The sequence below is a fragment of the Mirounga leonina genome, unplaced genomic scaffold, assembly GCF_011800145.1.
Source record: "Mirounga leonina isolate KUSES-001 unplaced genomic scaffold, KU_Mleo_1.0 Mir_91, whole genome shotgun sequence".
In the NCBI taxonomy this organism is placed as follows: Eukaryota; Metazoa; Chordata; class Mammalia; order Carnivora; family Phocidae; genus Mirounga; species Mirounga leonina.
Genome location: NW_023270839.1, coordinates 31748138 through 31765440, shown reverse-complemented (window position 1 = coordinate 31765440; position 17303 = coordinate 31748138). Strand labels below are relative to the sequence as shown.

Genomic DNA, 17303 nt, shown 5'->3' with positions numbered 1-17303 from the left:
CGTCCTCTCTCACTGCTCCAGTCTCCACAACACGACACATTGATGTTTTCCCAACACCTCTTGAATAAGAGCTTCTCTGGACACAAAGATGGATACTTACTAAAAATCTCTACAAATTCTCATGACTGAGCATGCTCTCATTTATTCAATTAACAGTTATAGGAAGGCTGTATATTCTAGGCATGTCCTGGGTGTCAAAATAAGACAGAGTCATGTCCTCAAGGAGCTTGCGATTTAATCCAGGAGAGAGATATGTGGACAAGTAATTGCAATGCCATGTGATGAGTGCCCTGATAGCTGTATATAAGGGGGAAGAGTAGGTGAAGGAGGAGAAAGGTCAAGGAAGGTGTTCGTAGAGGGGGCCACGTTGAATGAGGAGGAGTTTGCGACTAGATACTTGGGGAAAAAAACACCCAAGCAGTGGCAGTAACAGGTGCAAAGACCCAGGAGAATGAAACAGTCTAGTGCCTTCTTAGGGGACAAGTGGATAGAAAAGTTCAACGGGGTTGAAGGAGGCAGGCAGTCAGACGGTGAAAATATTTGTATGTATTGCTAAAGACCTTGGGTGTTATTTGTAAGTTATGGGGAGATTGAGGAATTCCTGACACCTTGAAGCAATGGAGATTTGTCTCAGGCCAGGTCAGTGCTCTGCCCTCTCCCATTCTTTCTTTATAGGACCCCCTTCTCTTCAGGTGCCAAGGGCTGAGTTAATCACACTTCTGGTTCATGACACTCTTGCTGTTGACATGGGTCTATGCACAGCCCCTTGTTTATTTCATTATATTTTATTTTTATTTTATTTCATTTTCCCCCTTCAACCATGATTCCCACACAGCCATTCCTTCCTCCCCACAGAAGACAATCCGCTCTGATGGATTTGGCAGATGTCCTCAGATATTTATGTATGCTTATAACTTACACTGTGCTCTTTTGTAGGTGTATGTGCTAATTCACAGAAAGGGTGTTGTGATGTAACTTTTTCTCATTCAACACTGTGTTTTATGATCTATCTTGTGGTTCTATGTATATTTAATTTATAGCTTCTTACTCCTGTATAATATCCCATAGAATCTATTCACATTTTCTGATCCTTTCCCCTAAAGTTGAACAATTCGAGGTTCACTGCTCTTTTGAAAAGACAATGCAGCAATAAACATCCTCGAATATGTCCCCTTACAGATCTGGGTAGGATTTTCTTTAGGATATGTAATCAAGACTGGAGTTATGAATATGAGCTTTATAAATCCTTGGTTTACCAATTACTGGCAGATTGCTCTCCAGAACAGCTATATAGTTTACACTCCCACCCATAATATGTGAAAATACATGTCCCTTCATTCTCACCAAATATGGTATTTTCTGACTTTTCAAACTTATGTATATCAAATGGCATCTCATTTTAATATCTATTTCTCTGGCTGCTAATTTGGTTGAACATCTCTTCAGTGATTTGATAACTTCGGATTTCCCTTTATGTGAATTTTTCATTTATATTCTTCATTTTTCTGCTGGGTTTTCTTTCTTTTTCTTATTTGTTTGTAGGTATTCCTTGTGTAATAAGATATAAATCCCTTGGCTTGTTTAATAATTGCAAACATCTTTTCCCAGGGTGTCACTTGTTAATTTTATCCATAGTATTCTTCATTGAACAGAAATACTCAATTTTGATAAAGTCACAACCATAAAGTTTTTTTTTTTCTTACCTTATGACATATACCTTTTAGGTCTTGTTTAAGAAATTCACTCCAACCCCGAAGTAGACAAAGATACTCTTTTACATTTTCTTCTTTTGGCTGTATAATTTTAATCTTTTATATTTAGGACTTATTGATCTGAAATTCACTTTTGTGTATGGTGTAAGGGAGGGATCTACATTTGTTTTTCTCCAAATATCAAGAAATTTACCCCAGCTCTATCTACTAAAGAATCCGTTTCTTCCCACTGACATGAGATGTCACCTTTTTCATTTATCAAGTACCCATATGTCAGTGAGTGTATTTTGGAGGACTCTATTTTGTTTCATTGTTCTCTTTGCCTATTCCTACAGCATTACCACAGTGCTTTAGGATAGCTCTTATTTCTAACAGGGTAAATGCCCTTTGCATTTATGAATTAATTTGGGGAGAGCTATTATTTTAAAACAAGTAAGTCATTTCATCCATTAACATAAAAAATCTCTACATTTATTCAGATTCTTTTTAATACCCTTTTAAGGGTATAAAGCTTTAGATTTTTCTCCATAGAAGTCTTAAGCATGCTTTATAATTTCATTCTTAGACTTTATATAGTTGTTGTTGTTAGTATGAGTTGTGTCATTTGCAAATTATATTTTCTCTGTAATTGTTAGTGCAATGAAAATACCAGCTCTCTTGTTCTGACAGGTTGTTGATTCTGAAGGTTTTCCATGTAGGTAATCATGTTGTAGCAAATAATTATACAAGAAAGTCTCTTCCCTTTCAATTCTTTTACTTCTAATTCTTTTTCTTTGTTATTACACTGGCCACAACTTCCAATATTATACTGAACAATAGTGGTGATAACTATTTTCTTGCCTTGTTTTTTAATCTCACAATGGCTGCATTTAAAGTTTCTCTTTTGGGGCGCCTGGGTGGCTCAGTTGTTAAGCGTCTGCCTTCAGCTCAGGTCATGATCCCAGGGTCCTGGGATTGAGCCCCTGCATCAGGCTCCCTGCTCTGTGGGGGGCCTGCTTCTCCCTCTCCCTCTCCCACTGCTTGTGTTCCCTCTCTCACTGTGTCTCTCTCTGTCAAATAAATAAATCAAATCTTTAAAAAAAATAAAGTTTCTCTTGTAAGTATGGTGTTTGCTGTAGGTGGCAATGCAGAGCCTTAACACATTCCAGAAGTTCCCTTCTGTTCTTAGTTATCTGAGAGTTTATATTTTTATATTACAAATAGTTGTTGAATTGTTTCAAATTCTTTTTAGGCTTCTATGAGATAGCTGTATAATTTTTTCCTTTTTAGTTCATCAATATGGTGATTTATATGACAGATTTTCTGTTATAAAACCATTCTTCACTCCTAGGATAAATCTTATTTTATTATATTATTTTTAAAAAACACTGCTAGGTTCAGGTAGCTATTGTTTTTTTAGGATTTTATATCTTCACAGTGAAATGGGTATAATTTTCTTCTATTACTATATTTTGTATTGAAATCCAGGTTATACTGACTTCATAAAGTGAGTTGAGTAACTTTCTCACTTTTTCTACTTTCTGTAACAGCTTGCATATGGTAGGAATCATGTATTTCTAAGAATTTGGTATAATTTACTTGTATAATTGTCTGGGGTTGGAGGATTTTTATTCTTTTTATGCAAAGGTGAATTCTTTTATTATTTTTCTGATTTGAGCAGTGGTTTTAGTCTAGTCACATTTTAGATTTCATCTTGCATCAATTTTGGCATTTGTATACTTTTATAGACATTTATTCATTTTGTCTAGGTTTTCAAATACATTGGTATGTGTATATATGCATGTATGTAATTTTAAATTTCTAATTTCTTTCTGAATTTTGCTTATTTGCAATTTCTCTCTCATTTTTTTCCTCTTTATCATTCTTGCCTGAAGCTTGTCTATTTTATCGATCTTAAAAAAATTCAAGTCTTGTGTTAGCAAAATTTCTCTATTTTGGAGGGTTGCTATTGTTCAGTATTTTATTGATTTCTCGTGTTTATGACTTCCTTCATATTTCTTTGGGCTTTCTCTGTTGTTCATTTCCAACTTGCTGAGGTAAGTACTTAACTCATTAGTTTTAAGTCTTTCTTGTTTTCTGATAGATATAAGCTTATTAAATCTATAAATTTCATTCTAAGTTGTTATTTTAACTGGTATATTTTTTTTTAAAGATTTTATTTATTTATTTGAGAGAGAGAGAATGAGCGACAGCATGAGAAGGAGGAGGGTCAGAGGGAGAAGCAGACTCCCCGCCAAGCAGGGAGCCCGATGCGGGACTCGATCCTGGGACTCCAGGATCATGACCTGAGCCGAAGGCAGTCGCTTAACCAACTGAGCCACCCAGGCGCCCCATTAACTGGTATATTTTTAATACCATTTAATTTTAAGGTTTTTTTGTTTGTTTGTTTCAAGTTTTATTTAAATTCCAGTTAGTCAACATATAGTGTAATATTAGTTTCAGAAGTACAATTTAGTGAATCATCACTTACATATAACACCCAGTGCTCATCACAAGTGCCCTTCTCAATATCCATCACTCATTTAGCCCATCCCCCGCCTACCTCCCCTCCAGCAACCCTCAGTTTATTCTCTATTGTTAAGAGTCTGTTTTATGGTTTGCCCCCCTCTCTCTTTTATTAAGTTTCCTTTTTTAAAAGTTTATTTATTTAAGTAATCTCTATGTAGACCCACTGTGGGCCTCGAACTCACGACCCTAAGATCAAGAGTCACACACTCTTCTGACTGAGCCAGCCAGGGACCCCTAAGTTTCCTTTTTGACCAAAGGATTTGGGTACATCTTTTAGTTTCCAGACATGTACATTTAAAAAATTTTTTTCTTATTACTGATTTCTTTCTATACTGATTTTTTTTGTATACAGTCAGGTAATATTGTTTATTTAATTCTTTAGAATTTCTTGTGGCTTCCTCTGTGTCTTATTACATTGTTATTGGTATATATATGTTTCATATAGACTTGAAAAAGAAGTAGTATATTCTCTCTTAAAGATCATAGGTACATGATAGATAGGTAGATAGACTCAAGTTCTTAGTTTTATTATTTAAATCTTCTTTACATTTGATTTTTTAAAAATCTGAACAAAAGTTCGCCATATGGACTTAAAATCTCCTAATCCAGAGTTGGGTGAGTGTCAGTAAAGGAAGATTGGGCATGAGTTGAGTGATGGGGGAGAGAATTGTTTTCCTTCTGTATCCAACATGACTATATTGTGCTGATAACTTATTCTTATAGAGACATGTATTTTATTTACAGTTGTGAGACAAGTAGAAGCAGAGAATGAAGGAGGAAAATGCTTGAGGTTTGGCTGAATGCCTCCTCCCAGTGGAAGGAAAATTAAAGAAAATTTCTCCAGTTTAAGCCCAGTGGATGGCCTATAACCCAGAGAAAGGTAATGTGTGTATGTACATGTAAGTGAGAGTATGTGTGTGTGTGTGTGTGTGCACATGTATGCATACATTTCATGAATTGCCACACTTGGGCACCAAACTGCTTTGCTTTGGTACATCTTGGATAGTGGAAAAACACAAAGAAGAGAGAACACTTTACTATCACCTTCAAACTGCTGCTTCCTGAACAAAACAAGAAAGCTCTCTGCTGTGGTTGGCAAGAATAAGTAATTTTATTTATTTTATTTTATTTATTTAAATATTAAATTTATTGGAATCACTTTTTTTCATAGTTTTTGATTTGTGTGAGTAAATCTCAAATTTACCAGAAATGTAGATGGGGGTTCCACATTAATGGAGTCATTGGGCCTGAGACTTATATTTTTTAATGCATGTGAACTCCCCTGGGGCCCTTAGAAATATTTTGGGAAGTGAACTTTTTAAAAGACTGGATAATCAGGGCGCCTGGGTGGCTCAGTCGTTAAGCGTCTGCTTTCGGCTCAGGTCATGATCCCAGGGTCCTGGGATCGAGCCCCACATCGGGCTTCCTGCTCGGCGGGAAGCCTGCTTCTCCCTCTCCCACTTCCCCTGCTTGTGTTCCTTCTCTCGCTGTGTCTCTCTCTGTCCTATAAATAAATAAATAAAATCTTTAAAAAAAAATTTTTTTTTAAATAAATAAAAGACTGGATAATCAAGCAGGAAAAGGACTCAGGGCTATTGTAGTTTGGTCATTTAAATATTAAAATTACTTAATTTGTATTTACAGATAGTGACATCCTGGTTATTAGATGTGTGTGTATCTCTGTGTGTGTATTACCGTATCACATGTATCTAGAAAAAAAAATATGTGGCATGTATATAATTTTTTGTCCTCACAGGTAGCATATAGCTTGGTTAACCTGCTTCATCCATTCAACAATATGCCATTAATATAATACAGTAATTAAAAATATTACTAGTAATCCACAGTCAGAAAGAATTAATCCATTTGAAAATTCTAGGTATTCACCACTACTAGCTTGTCTGATCAGGCTCAATTTACTTAGCAGGGAAGTATCCAAACATTTAAGTATGCAAATGTGTAAAGCCAAATGAGACATCGTTTAATTCCTTTATTGTCTCACAGTGAAAGAGAGCAAATGAGCAAGTTGATGGCTTCATGCCAATTATTTTTACTACGATTTCTTTTATGCTAAGGTAGAGTGGAAGGCAAGCCCTCCAGTCCTAGCATGAACACACAGCAGCAATCACATGAATATTTTAGGGGCCATAAGATGCTTTTCATGGCTTATGGTTAGAAATAAAAAATTTAAGTTACAACTGCTTTGGAAAATACGTCATAAACGACTGGGACTAAATGTAAGTGTGTGTGTGTGTGTGTGTGTGTGGCCTCCACCCCAAACGTGCTCCTAAAAAACTCAAGTCCTAGGGCGCCTGGGTGGCTCAGTTGGTTAAGCGACTGCCTTCGGCTCAGGTCATGATCCTGGAGTCCCGGGATCGAGTCCCGCATCGGGCTCCCTGCTCAGCGGGGAGTCTGCTTCTCCCTCTGACCCTCCCCCCTTCTCATGTACTCTCTCTCATTCTCGCTCTCTCAAATAAATAAATAAAATCTTAAAAAAAAAACACAAAAAACCCCTCAAGTCCTAGGTGTTCAAGGCCCTCCACAATGCAACGCTCTTTCCTCCTATCTTTCTAGATTAGTCTTTTACTACTCACCCCACTTAATTCAGCTCCACACCTCCTCCGTCCAGTTGCACAAACTTACTTGAACAGGACACGCATTTTCACGTCAAGGAATATGGCCCAAGGACTATCTTCAAATCCCGAGGCCAGTACATGAGCAGTGCAATGGCGGCGACCCTGAGAACCTCAGCCAGGCAGAGACCGACCCGCTGAGCTAGGGAGAGCGGCGGGCTACCAAGGGTTAGGTCATGACCTCCCGCATGACAGCTACATTTCCTCTGCTCCTTTCCACCAGACTGCACGCTAAACTTCACCTAGTCCTCTTGCAGACTGGGTCTCTTGGTTAGAATGGTGACTGCGGCAGGGACCCCATGGAAACCTCTCTCTTCAGCAAACTACAAAGCCCTGTCCCAACGACAGCTTGTCCAGAACATCCATTCGCTCACATCGAGAGGGAGACATTATTATTAATCTGGAAGAGAGCTAACCAATCAGAGAAGTTAGCCTATTTGTTTAAGGATGGTTTTTCCCATCTAGGAAAAAACAAGTACAGTGTTTCTGTGTTTAAAGCACATCAAGAATTAATGGACCTCGGGGCGCCTGGGTGGCTCAGACGTTAAGCGTCTGCCTTCGGCTCAGGTCATGATCCCAGGGTCCTGAGATGGAGCCCCACATCGGGCTCCCTGCTCGGTGGGAAGCCTGCTTCTCCCTCTCCCACTCCCCCTGCTTGTGTTCCCTCTCCCCCTGCTCGTGTTCCCTATCTCGCTGTGTCTCTCTCTGTCAAATAAATAAATAAAATCTTTAAAAAAATTTAAAAATTTAAAAATTTAAAAAAAGAATTAATGGACCTCATTCTCTTTCTCTTACCCAAGGCATATCACTGCTTAAAATCACAAAGTGCTGACCCAGCCTGTGGCTCCAGAACCCGGGGCCTCAGCGCAGCATTTTAAAGACTCATCCTTATAATAAATTACTATTTTAGTTATAGTCCTGGTAACATACGGTGAATGGAAAACACTTTCTGTTATTAAGCAACATACTTCCCATTAATGGTTTTCTATACTTGAGATCGTAAAGAGATTTTAACTCACTGTTCATTTGGTGCAGTTTCTGCTGAATTATTTAAAACACCTCCTTACTGCTTTAACTATGAATTTGCATTAATGAGTACAATGCCCATTAAGATTCCTGCATTGCCTCAAATGCTCTAAAAATAAATACAAACTAAATCCCAACCACAAATACATTTTTCTCTTTGCACTCTGACCTTGTTGTCCTAAGCTTAGGCAAAATACAGAAACGATACACACAACTTTGCAGAAAGAGACAAGCCAGAAGGTTAGGAAATTACGAAGGTAAGAAAAAATTGAAGTCTGAAGGGTGGCTTTTGGGAAGTGCTGGGGACACACGGGGTCTTCCACCACATCTAGGTGGAAAACTCAGCATTTACAGCTGACTAGTATGAGTTCTACCGTCTCCAGAATTACATAACGTAAATTAGAAACACAAGTTCTTAATTTACATAAAATCAGAAGTTAAAGATGTTGTCTCAGTTGGCTGCTTTGAATTGTATCTACTGTGATAAACAATCAAAAGTGAAATCAAATACAATCCATAACTTTGGCTATGTTTCATTTGCCTGTTTTATTTTTGCAAAGCTCAGTGTTTCTCTTGCTCTCAACAACCTCCCCTGAGCCGTGTCTCACCCTTTCTTCCCATTGTATGAAGATTCGTTATTGACTTTTTTTTTTTAAGATTTTATTTATTTATTTGACAGAGAGAGAGATAGCGAGAGCAGGAACACAAGCAGGGGGAGTGGGAGAGGGAGAAGCAGGCTCCCCACTGAGCAAGGAGCCTGATGCGGGGCTCGATCCCAGGACCCCGGGATCATGACCTGAGCCGAAGGCAGACGCATAACGACTGAGCCACCCAGGCGCCCCATTCGCTATTGACTTTAAGCCCGCATCACATAACGTTCTCACGGTAGACCGAAGTGGTCTCCTATTTCTCATACCACCTCTCGGACTGCTCCGGGCCACGTCTACCTGGGTTTTCTGCTGCTTGCTGCCTCTGCCCCTTCCGCTCCATTCTGAACACTCTACTTAAGGAAGCGCTTCCATCGAGGAGTTCTCAACTAATCCCTCTGACTCCAGTATTCTGATCACTCTGTATCCTCGCACACGTCCGCTTTCCCAAAGTAGCGTGCAAACATGATTTTGAGTTACTTTTGGATTGTCACACGTTTTCACTTGGGCACATCCTGGCTGACTAGTACAGGGTCTCCTTCACGGTACATGTTCCCGCAGGGCAACGGGCGGGTTCGAGTTTCCTTTTGACCCAGAGCGCCATCTACTGGTATAAATGTTGCAATACTATCAACACGCTTACTTTCTGCCCCATGAACACAGTCCATGCGTGTGACACACACCAGTTCTCACAGTTTGATTAAAGAATACGGAATGTGCTACCTCAAAGCAGTACTTTGTAACATCTATGTTTTCAGAGAAGAAATGGCAGTGAAACAAGAAAAGATCCCCGTTTGGATCCTCTAAATAATAAAACCCTCATCTCCAAAAGATGAGTGTGGATTCTAGACTGTGTCCTCTGGCTGTTTTGTAAACTTTGCTTCTTGTTTATTGAAGAAAAATCACATATGAAATGATAAGCTCAACAATATAGAGTACAATGTCAGAATCCATTAAGGCCTATGGAGATGGCACTGTTTTAGGAGGAAGACCAGTTTTTGTTTCTGTTTTATTCCAAGAACTCAGCCCTTCCATATGGTGAACCACCCCTGCAGGACCGAGCACACCTCTGAGTCCTAAACCTCTGAGTTAGCGTGGTCTCTTGGCACAAAGTGGAGGGACCGTAGGGACAAAAAGCAACATTAAAAATATTTAGCCCCTGTCTATCAGGCTAACATTTTTGCCTGTTAAATAATTTCTCAAACCCTTTAATAACTCCATCTTTCTACTCGCTCTAAATTCCATCACACTGTGGGTAAATTTAAATTGCACAGAAGTGGGTCTGTAAGTTAACAGAAAACTTTTCTTTCCTTGCCCAGAGGCTGATCTACATAGCACGGGATCATTAGTGACCAAACAGACGCCCCCATCTATAACCCAGAGACAGCTCTCAGCCGTACAGAGAACATTTCACTTCCTACGTAGAGGTGAACTCAGAACTTGTCACTGATTTTTGCACCCTCTTAATCTTCCTGTTTATTCTGTGCTTCATTAAAGTCAATCTCCACAGGGCAGACTGTCATCTGAGCTCGGCCTGTCCTGCTGTCTGCTCTCTCCAGAGAGCATCCTTCATCCTGATAAACGGGCTGTGAGCTGAGCACGTGACTGAGCTCCTTAAGGTAAATAGATTACAGAGAGCTGCTCCTTCCACACTGGCTCAACAGAATTTGATAAGCAGGATCATTGACATGAGCATCAAGGTGGAGACAACGTTTTCCGAAAGATGGGGTTTCAGATTTACTGTTGTAAAATGAGATAGCAAAGATTTTTTTTTCATTGTGTAATACCATACCTTTAAGGCTGCATTAGCTAGTGTCATTCATCTGCCAAGTGTCTCCCTCAGGATTTAGCATCATTTATAGGACATCTTCTGTGTGCCAGGCTCTCTGCTAGGCATTAGAGACCTACAGATACACACAGGGAGGGAAAGTGGTGGTGGTGGTGGGCGCTGGAGTGAGCTCCCTGGGAAACCATAAAGCATGCCACCATGACGTGGCCAGCCCATGTGCTCAGATTAGTGGGTGCCTGTGTGCTGGACTCCCAGGCTGTGCTGTGCCAGAGCGATTGTTATATCTCGATGAAAAAGCAACGCTGGGGCCTGAGACTGGTCTCTAGGCAACTCTGTTCCTCCCCTGATTCATGCTGACAGATAAAGCAACAAGCTACGCCTGCCTGGAGGGGCCACGACTGTCCTTCCTACCTGATAAACCAGACACAGACCGGACTGTGGAGAAGGCCAGTCTCATATCTCAGTCAGGGGGTGTAGAGGCATCTTGAGTTCCTGAGCTGAGGACATTTGAGTTCAGACGGCCACCAGCTGAGCACCACAGTCACTCCCCAATACTTGGATGCTGGAACCATGTAAAAGACACCCCACATATTGTGGCAAGGGTAAACGGATGGACAGCCCCAAAAGAAGGTGGAAACTTCCATCCTGGATGATCAGGGCAAGATCTATGTGGAAAGTGTTACAGGGAAGCTCACTCCCTCTTAGCTGAGAAGGGGGGATGAAGTCAAGGAGGACTCCCACCCACCCCACACCCCAGTTTTCCCAAGGTCTGGGTAGCAGAAATCCAAGATCCTCCTCAACAATGACTGCAACTTCTGCCTGGGAGGCTTGCAGAACAGCACAAAGACTGGACGGCCAGGCAGATGGTGTCCTGTTCTGCCAGGGGCCGCTCCTGGCTCCCGTCTTGCCTCTAGTTTACTCAGTGATAAAACCAGCGGTGAAGAGCTCCACGGACAAGACGTCAAGGGCAAGGGCCGCAACATCCATGGGCTGCTGACCCGTGCAAAGCCACCTTCCTCCAAGCTCGGTTCAACTAACTAGTCTTCCTGTCGGCCCTCCAAGTTCTCACTGGACTACACCAGTCTGTCTCTCCCTCCTCTGAGCTCCTCTTGTGATTTACAATTTAACGTTTTATTATATTCAGTCTCATAATGTAATTACTCCTTGTATGTTGTGTGACCACAACAAGATCACATTTGTGTCTTCTTTGAAATGAGAGACACACAGCGTCAGACAGGCAGCAGGTGGCTCTCACGTAATCTAAACTGGGGATCTGAAAAGAAGAGCTTGTAGAAACCTTCCTCTAACAGAATAGGAAACAGATCTGGAGAATCGCTGCTTTATTTACGCCACAAACGTCTCATGAAACTTTCGAGTCATCGTGCTGAGCCGGGTGGAGGAGACAGAGAAGGGCTCAGTTCTCACGCACTTGCCAGTGACGCCTGAGAAAGAGGATGTGTGGCCTAATTAGCACAGGTGGAATCCGTTAAGAAGGCAAAATGAGCCTGAGGGATCTCATGGGCGGGAGGTAATGGGTCTGCTGAGGAACTGAAGGCTGGTTTGCCGAGTCGGTGGCCCCTAAACCTGATGAAGGATTCGCTGTGTGGGAATGGGGAAGAGTATACAAGTGGCGATGTATTTTGGCCTTTACCGAGCTTCACATCCAGCTCAAAACCAGCCTGCAGGAGTCAGCTGAGAACACTGTCGTGGTGGCTACCATCCATGCTGAGTCCCCTGAGGGTTTGCTGAAGGGGACACTTTCATCCACCAGAATGGGAGTGCCTCTTGATGTGACTGTCTCAGCTCCTGGCTCATGAAGAGGGTTGTCTCTTTCCTCTCCTTTCTCAGTTTCACTCCCCACCCCCCGCTCCCCCAAGTGCAGGGAAGCTTGCAGTCCCCCTTAACCTTTGGCAGTTGGCAGAGGCTCTGACCTTGTCCTGTCCCAGCCACAGCGCAGTAGACCAAGGCACTCCTGTGGGCCCAGCTCCCCACTGCCCCCACGTGCTGCACATTGAGCACCCTGCCGTGGGCCTGGGCCTGGTTATCACAGGGTTCAAAAGGTTTCCCTGGAGACACAACAGAGGGCTGCCCACTCCTCTTTCTGCCTCAGGGCTTGGCATTTTCCATGGAGGGAAGCCAGACTATTTCTGGGGAAAGCTGCAGGAGGCTAAGCAAACTCAGACCATATAGGCAGGAATCTTCTGAGTCCCCTCTGCCAGTCAGCCCCCTGCCCAACCTCCTCATTCTTCCTTCAGATGGCTCTTGGGTGAAAGCCACATCAAGAGGAATTCTGAAAGTGGCATCTGGATGAAAAGGGAGCTTCTTGGACACTCCAGCAGCTGGTGAGGACCTCATGCCTTCTGATTCCTTAGACTTCTGTCTGACGGCACCATGGGTAGGTATGTGAGAACAACTTCCAAGTCAGGGCTTCCCAGAGTGTCCTCTCTCTTGGCCCTCAGGCTTCTTCTCCCTTAGGTGTGGCCAATTCTAATTCACTATTGCTTTAGAGTTGTAATATCCTTTTCACTTCTTATTTAAGTTCCTATATCCCAAAATTTAGTACAATGAACATTTATATGCAGCAAAATATATGGTCCAGTTCTAACCCTTTGGTAGATGTGCAATTCCATATTGTTTAATGTCACCCTATTTGAGGTAGGCGGCAAATCAGGGCTGTGCCCAATTTACTTTCTCCTACCTTCTAACTTCTCCTCCCTCTCGTCAAGGGCCTGTGGTTGGGGCCTTGGCCTCAGCCGCCCGTCCATCAGGCCAGCATTAACAGGGCTGATGCGGCCAGGCTGAGCTCACACAGCTGCCCCAGGACTTCCAAGTACTTTAAAACACACCTTGCTTAGGACTTTTTGTGGATTTGGACCGAGTGTGGAGGCTAGAGGGGTGACCTCAGTGCCGGAATAGGTCCCAGAGGCCTGGTATTGGAGAGGATATACCACAACCTCTAGACCCCTGTGCTGGTGATGTGACAGCCCAGAGCTCTGAGAACCAGTAGTCCCATGACAACCCAGCTCTGGCCAGTCTGAGGTGGCAGGGAGGTCATTGGAATGTGGTTCCACAGAATCCTTCTCTATTTCCACCTTCAAGACCCCGTTAGGGGTTGTGAAATGTCTTAGATAAGCTCACAGTTAAGATTCAGGAGATAATCACTGGCAAAAATGACACGAAATGCACAGACAGTAAGTACTTCATATTTATCTCCTCAAAAGAGGTTTAACACCAGTAAAAAATTGAAAATAGACACAAAATAGTTTTAATTTTGAAAATTGTCCAATGGAAGCATTTGAATGTGTGATAAAGCGTATTCTCTGTCTACTAAGCAAATGCTTTAGAATCTGTGAACCGAGGCTGATGGAGTCAGGAAGCTTTCTCCAGATTTAAGCCTTGGCTCCCTCTAGTGTCTCTGACTCCACCTTTGTTTCAGCCCTAAAATGCCTAGGATCTACCATCTATTAAGTGAGGATTCAAAGCCCAGTTCAACTAGTTCTCTTCCTTTTACTCCTCCAGAGTGACTGTTGATCACATACTTCTCCTCCCTCTATGAGCTCTGTTATCTCCTGTTGCTTACAACTGACATTTTATTATATTCAGTTTATAAGATAATTGTTTCATATGTATTGTTTTCCCTGCCCCCATCACAATTCTTTTTTTAAATTTATTTTTTAAAGATTCCTGTAGTTACCATTGTATTAGTTTCAGGTGTACAATTAGTTTCAGGTGCCAAGATAAGTGTACCTTTACTCCCCTTCACCTCTTTCATCCATCCCCCCACCCACCTCCCTTCTGGCAACCAGCAGTTCTCTGTATTTAAGAGTTTATGGTTTTTTTGTCTCTTTTTCTCTTTGTTTGCTCTGTTTCTTCAATTCCACATATGAATGAAATCATCTGGTGTTTGTCCTTCTCTGCTGGTTTATTTCACTTAGCATTAGACCCTCTAGATCCACCCATGCTGTTGTAAATACAGTTGGGTCTTTGAAATGGGAAACCTATAATATCAGGCACACAATAGGTGCCTAATACTTTAAACTGGGGAATCAGCATATTAGATTCCGTAGCAAAGGTAATATAGTTTCCCCCTTTTGAAAAATGGGAAAGAGATCCAGAGAATAGCTGCATTATTCATTCCACAAGTGTCTACGGAAACTTTTAAGTCCCTGTGCTGGGCGCTGTGGAGGAGTCAGAGGTGCTGACCAGATGGGCCCATCTCTCATGCACCTGTCAGTGAGGCATGAAAAACGACCTGTGCTCCCATCACTAAAAGTGGAAACCATAAAGAAGGTAAAGGTAAGTCTGAGGGATCTCGGGTGAGGGAGGTAGTATGTGAGCTGAGGGATTCAGGATGGTTTTATGGAGAAGGTAGCACTTGAACCTGATCTTCAAGGATTTGAACAGGTGAAATGTGTAGTGTTGTGAAAGCACATTTGGGGAAGGAAGCTTGAAGAAGAACATCAGAAGCTGACTGGATGCCTTAGGGTCCTCTGACAGCAGGCCTTGAATGCCAGCCAGGAAGCTTGCCCTCTAATGGGTGAGCAGGAAGCCCTACTGAAGGAAGAACTTAGAAAAATATCTAACTTCTTGAACATGTATTGAACTCCTTTTTAAGAAGCGAATTCTCCATCCTTGAAGGTGTTGAAGTACACAATGTGCTTTTATCTAGCCATCTACTTATGATTTCTGAGTAAATTTGTACAGAGGACTCATGCATGGACTGGATAACTGCTAAGGTCACTTTGAATTGAGATTACCCACCTGGGATTTTTGAACCAGAAACTGGCCCTATGTTCTAGGAGACAAGCCGGTATTTCTTTTTATGCTTAGTAAGTGCTCAATTAATGCTTCCTCAACCAACAAATGACATGAACATACTTGTGCTTTAGGAAGAGGAATTTGGTGGCAAGTTTTAAGCAAGAGTGGCAAGGGAGAGACTGCACACAGGGAGACCGGCTAGAACACCATTATCATTTTCAAGGCCTACACCAGGTTAGTGGAAATGGGAATGGAAAGTAGATTGACAATGTGGATGTTGAATCAAGATTACTATTCTGGAAGCGGGGGAGAACGGAGGGGTAGATGAACCATGAGAGATGATGGACTCTGAAAAACAAACAGGGTTCTAGAGGGGAGGGGGGTGGGAGGATGGGTTAGCCTGGTGACGGGTATTGAGGAGGGCACGTTCTGCATGGAGCACTGGGTGTTATGCACAAACAATGAATCATGGAACACTTCATCTAAAACTAATGATGTAATGTATGGGGATTAACATAAGAATAAAAAAAAAAAGATTACTATTCTGTTGTAATTATTTGTGACCCTCCTCGATAGATTGAAAATCCTGTGAAAGCAAGAAGCGGACCTTATTTGGCTTTATATCCCCACTGCTTAACAATGACTAGCATATGTAAGTGCTCAGCATGTTTTAAATGCATTTGTGCAGTAAATGTTGACCAGCTTTATGAGTAGATAGTTGCGATGGTATTACTTGAGGGGCACTGGATATCGCAGCTGCTGGACAAGGGGCAGCCGGAGTCTCTGGTTCTGAGCCCAGGACTGGGGTGGTCCTGGTCCTGGGGCAGAGGGAACTCAGGAGACAGCAGCTGCTTCTCCTTCCTCACTATGCAGTCCCTGTGACTCACGTGGGCAAGCCCTCACCCTCACAACCTCATCATGTTTGCATCATGTCCACCCTCTTGCCCTTGTCTCCCCTCTCTTGTTTAACTTCTCACCAGGATTTGACACGGCTGCCCAATCCATTCTTGGAATCTTTCCTTCACTTCCAAGACTTGAATTTCTTCCTATCTTGCTGAGGGCTCAGTTTGTTCTAGTCATTCTGGCTCAACCTCCTCTTCCCAATTTTTAAGTCAATGGTTCTCAGCCCCAGCCGCACATTAGAATCACGGGAAGCTTTTTAAAATCTCTTGATACTCAAGTGGCACCCCATACCAATTAAATTAGAATCTTTGAGGGGTGGGTCCAGGTTCAATGTTTATTTAAAGCTCTCTTAATGATTCCAGTGGTGTTGTAAACCACTGTCCCAAGTATTAGCGTTCCACGGAGCTTAGTCTTAAATCTCTTCCCGTCTTTGGTTGTCCCCCTTGGCCAATGGGTTTCAAGACCATCCTTACTATGTTGACCTGTGTACTTCTAGCCCCAACTTCTCCTCTGAACTATAAACTCACATATATAACTGCCTATTTGAGATCTCCACTAGGGAACAGACATCTCAAATTTAACGGGTGCAAATGGAAATCTTGACTTCTGTCCTCACTTCCCAATCTATTCCTCCCCAGTATCCTCCATCTCAGTTGATAGTATCCTCTGTCCAGTTGTGTTGGCAAAGACAACTTGGTAGCCATCTTTGGCTCCTTTCTTTCTGCCACTCCCCACATCTAATCCACAACCGAGTCCAGCTAGTTTTATTTCTAGAACACATTCTAGACCCAACCGCTTCCTGCCACCTTTCTTAACCATTGCCTGCTCTACTGCTGTGGCTTCCCAGCTATTCCTGATTTCACACTTGCTCCCTTACAGGCTTCTCCTCACACAGCTCTTGGAGGGATCTTTAAGAACATACATCATATTCTATTTCTTCATCCATAAAAATGTGCCTTGTGGTTTCCTATCACATTTAAAACAAAATTCAAACTCTTGAGTTTGGCTTCCAAAGTTTTTCATGATCTCCCTTCCTGCTACTCTTACCCTTTCTCCTTCTCCCTTCATTTGCTCTGCTCCTGCTACACACCATTTTTGCTGTTTGTGGAACACAGCTTTTGCCTGGGATGCCTTCACCTAAATCTTCACATGGTTTGATGATGATCATTCAAGCCTGTGCTCATATGTTACCTCTTCAGAAACGTTTTTACTGACCCAGCCCCTCAAGGCAAAAATGATCACCATGGTCCCCTATCTTAACCTTGCTTTATTCTCTTATCAGCTGAAATATTTATTTGTGTTCATTTCTCTGCCTCCCCCCATAGAA

The 17303-nt window shown here is 42.2% G+C and overlaps 1 long non-coding RNA gene across 1 annotated transcript; it reads left to right on the top strand.

The window, feature by feature from the left end:
• The first annotated feature begins 4534 nt into the window (after nt 1–4534).
• LOC118003653 lies at nt 4535–16541 on the top strand. The gene is made up of 6 exons (XR_004677379.1): nt 4535–5100; nt 9846–9953; nt 10037–10145; nt 12571–12710; nt 14479–15307; nt 15650–16541. It is a non-coding gene; the product is annotated as an uncharacterized LOC118003653 (long non-coding RNA).
• Nucleotides 16542–17303: the final 762 nt, after the last annotated feature.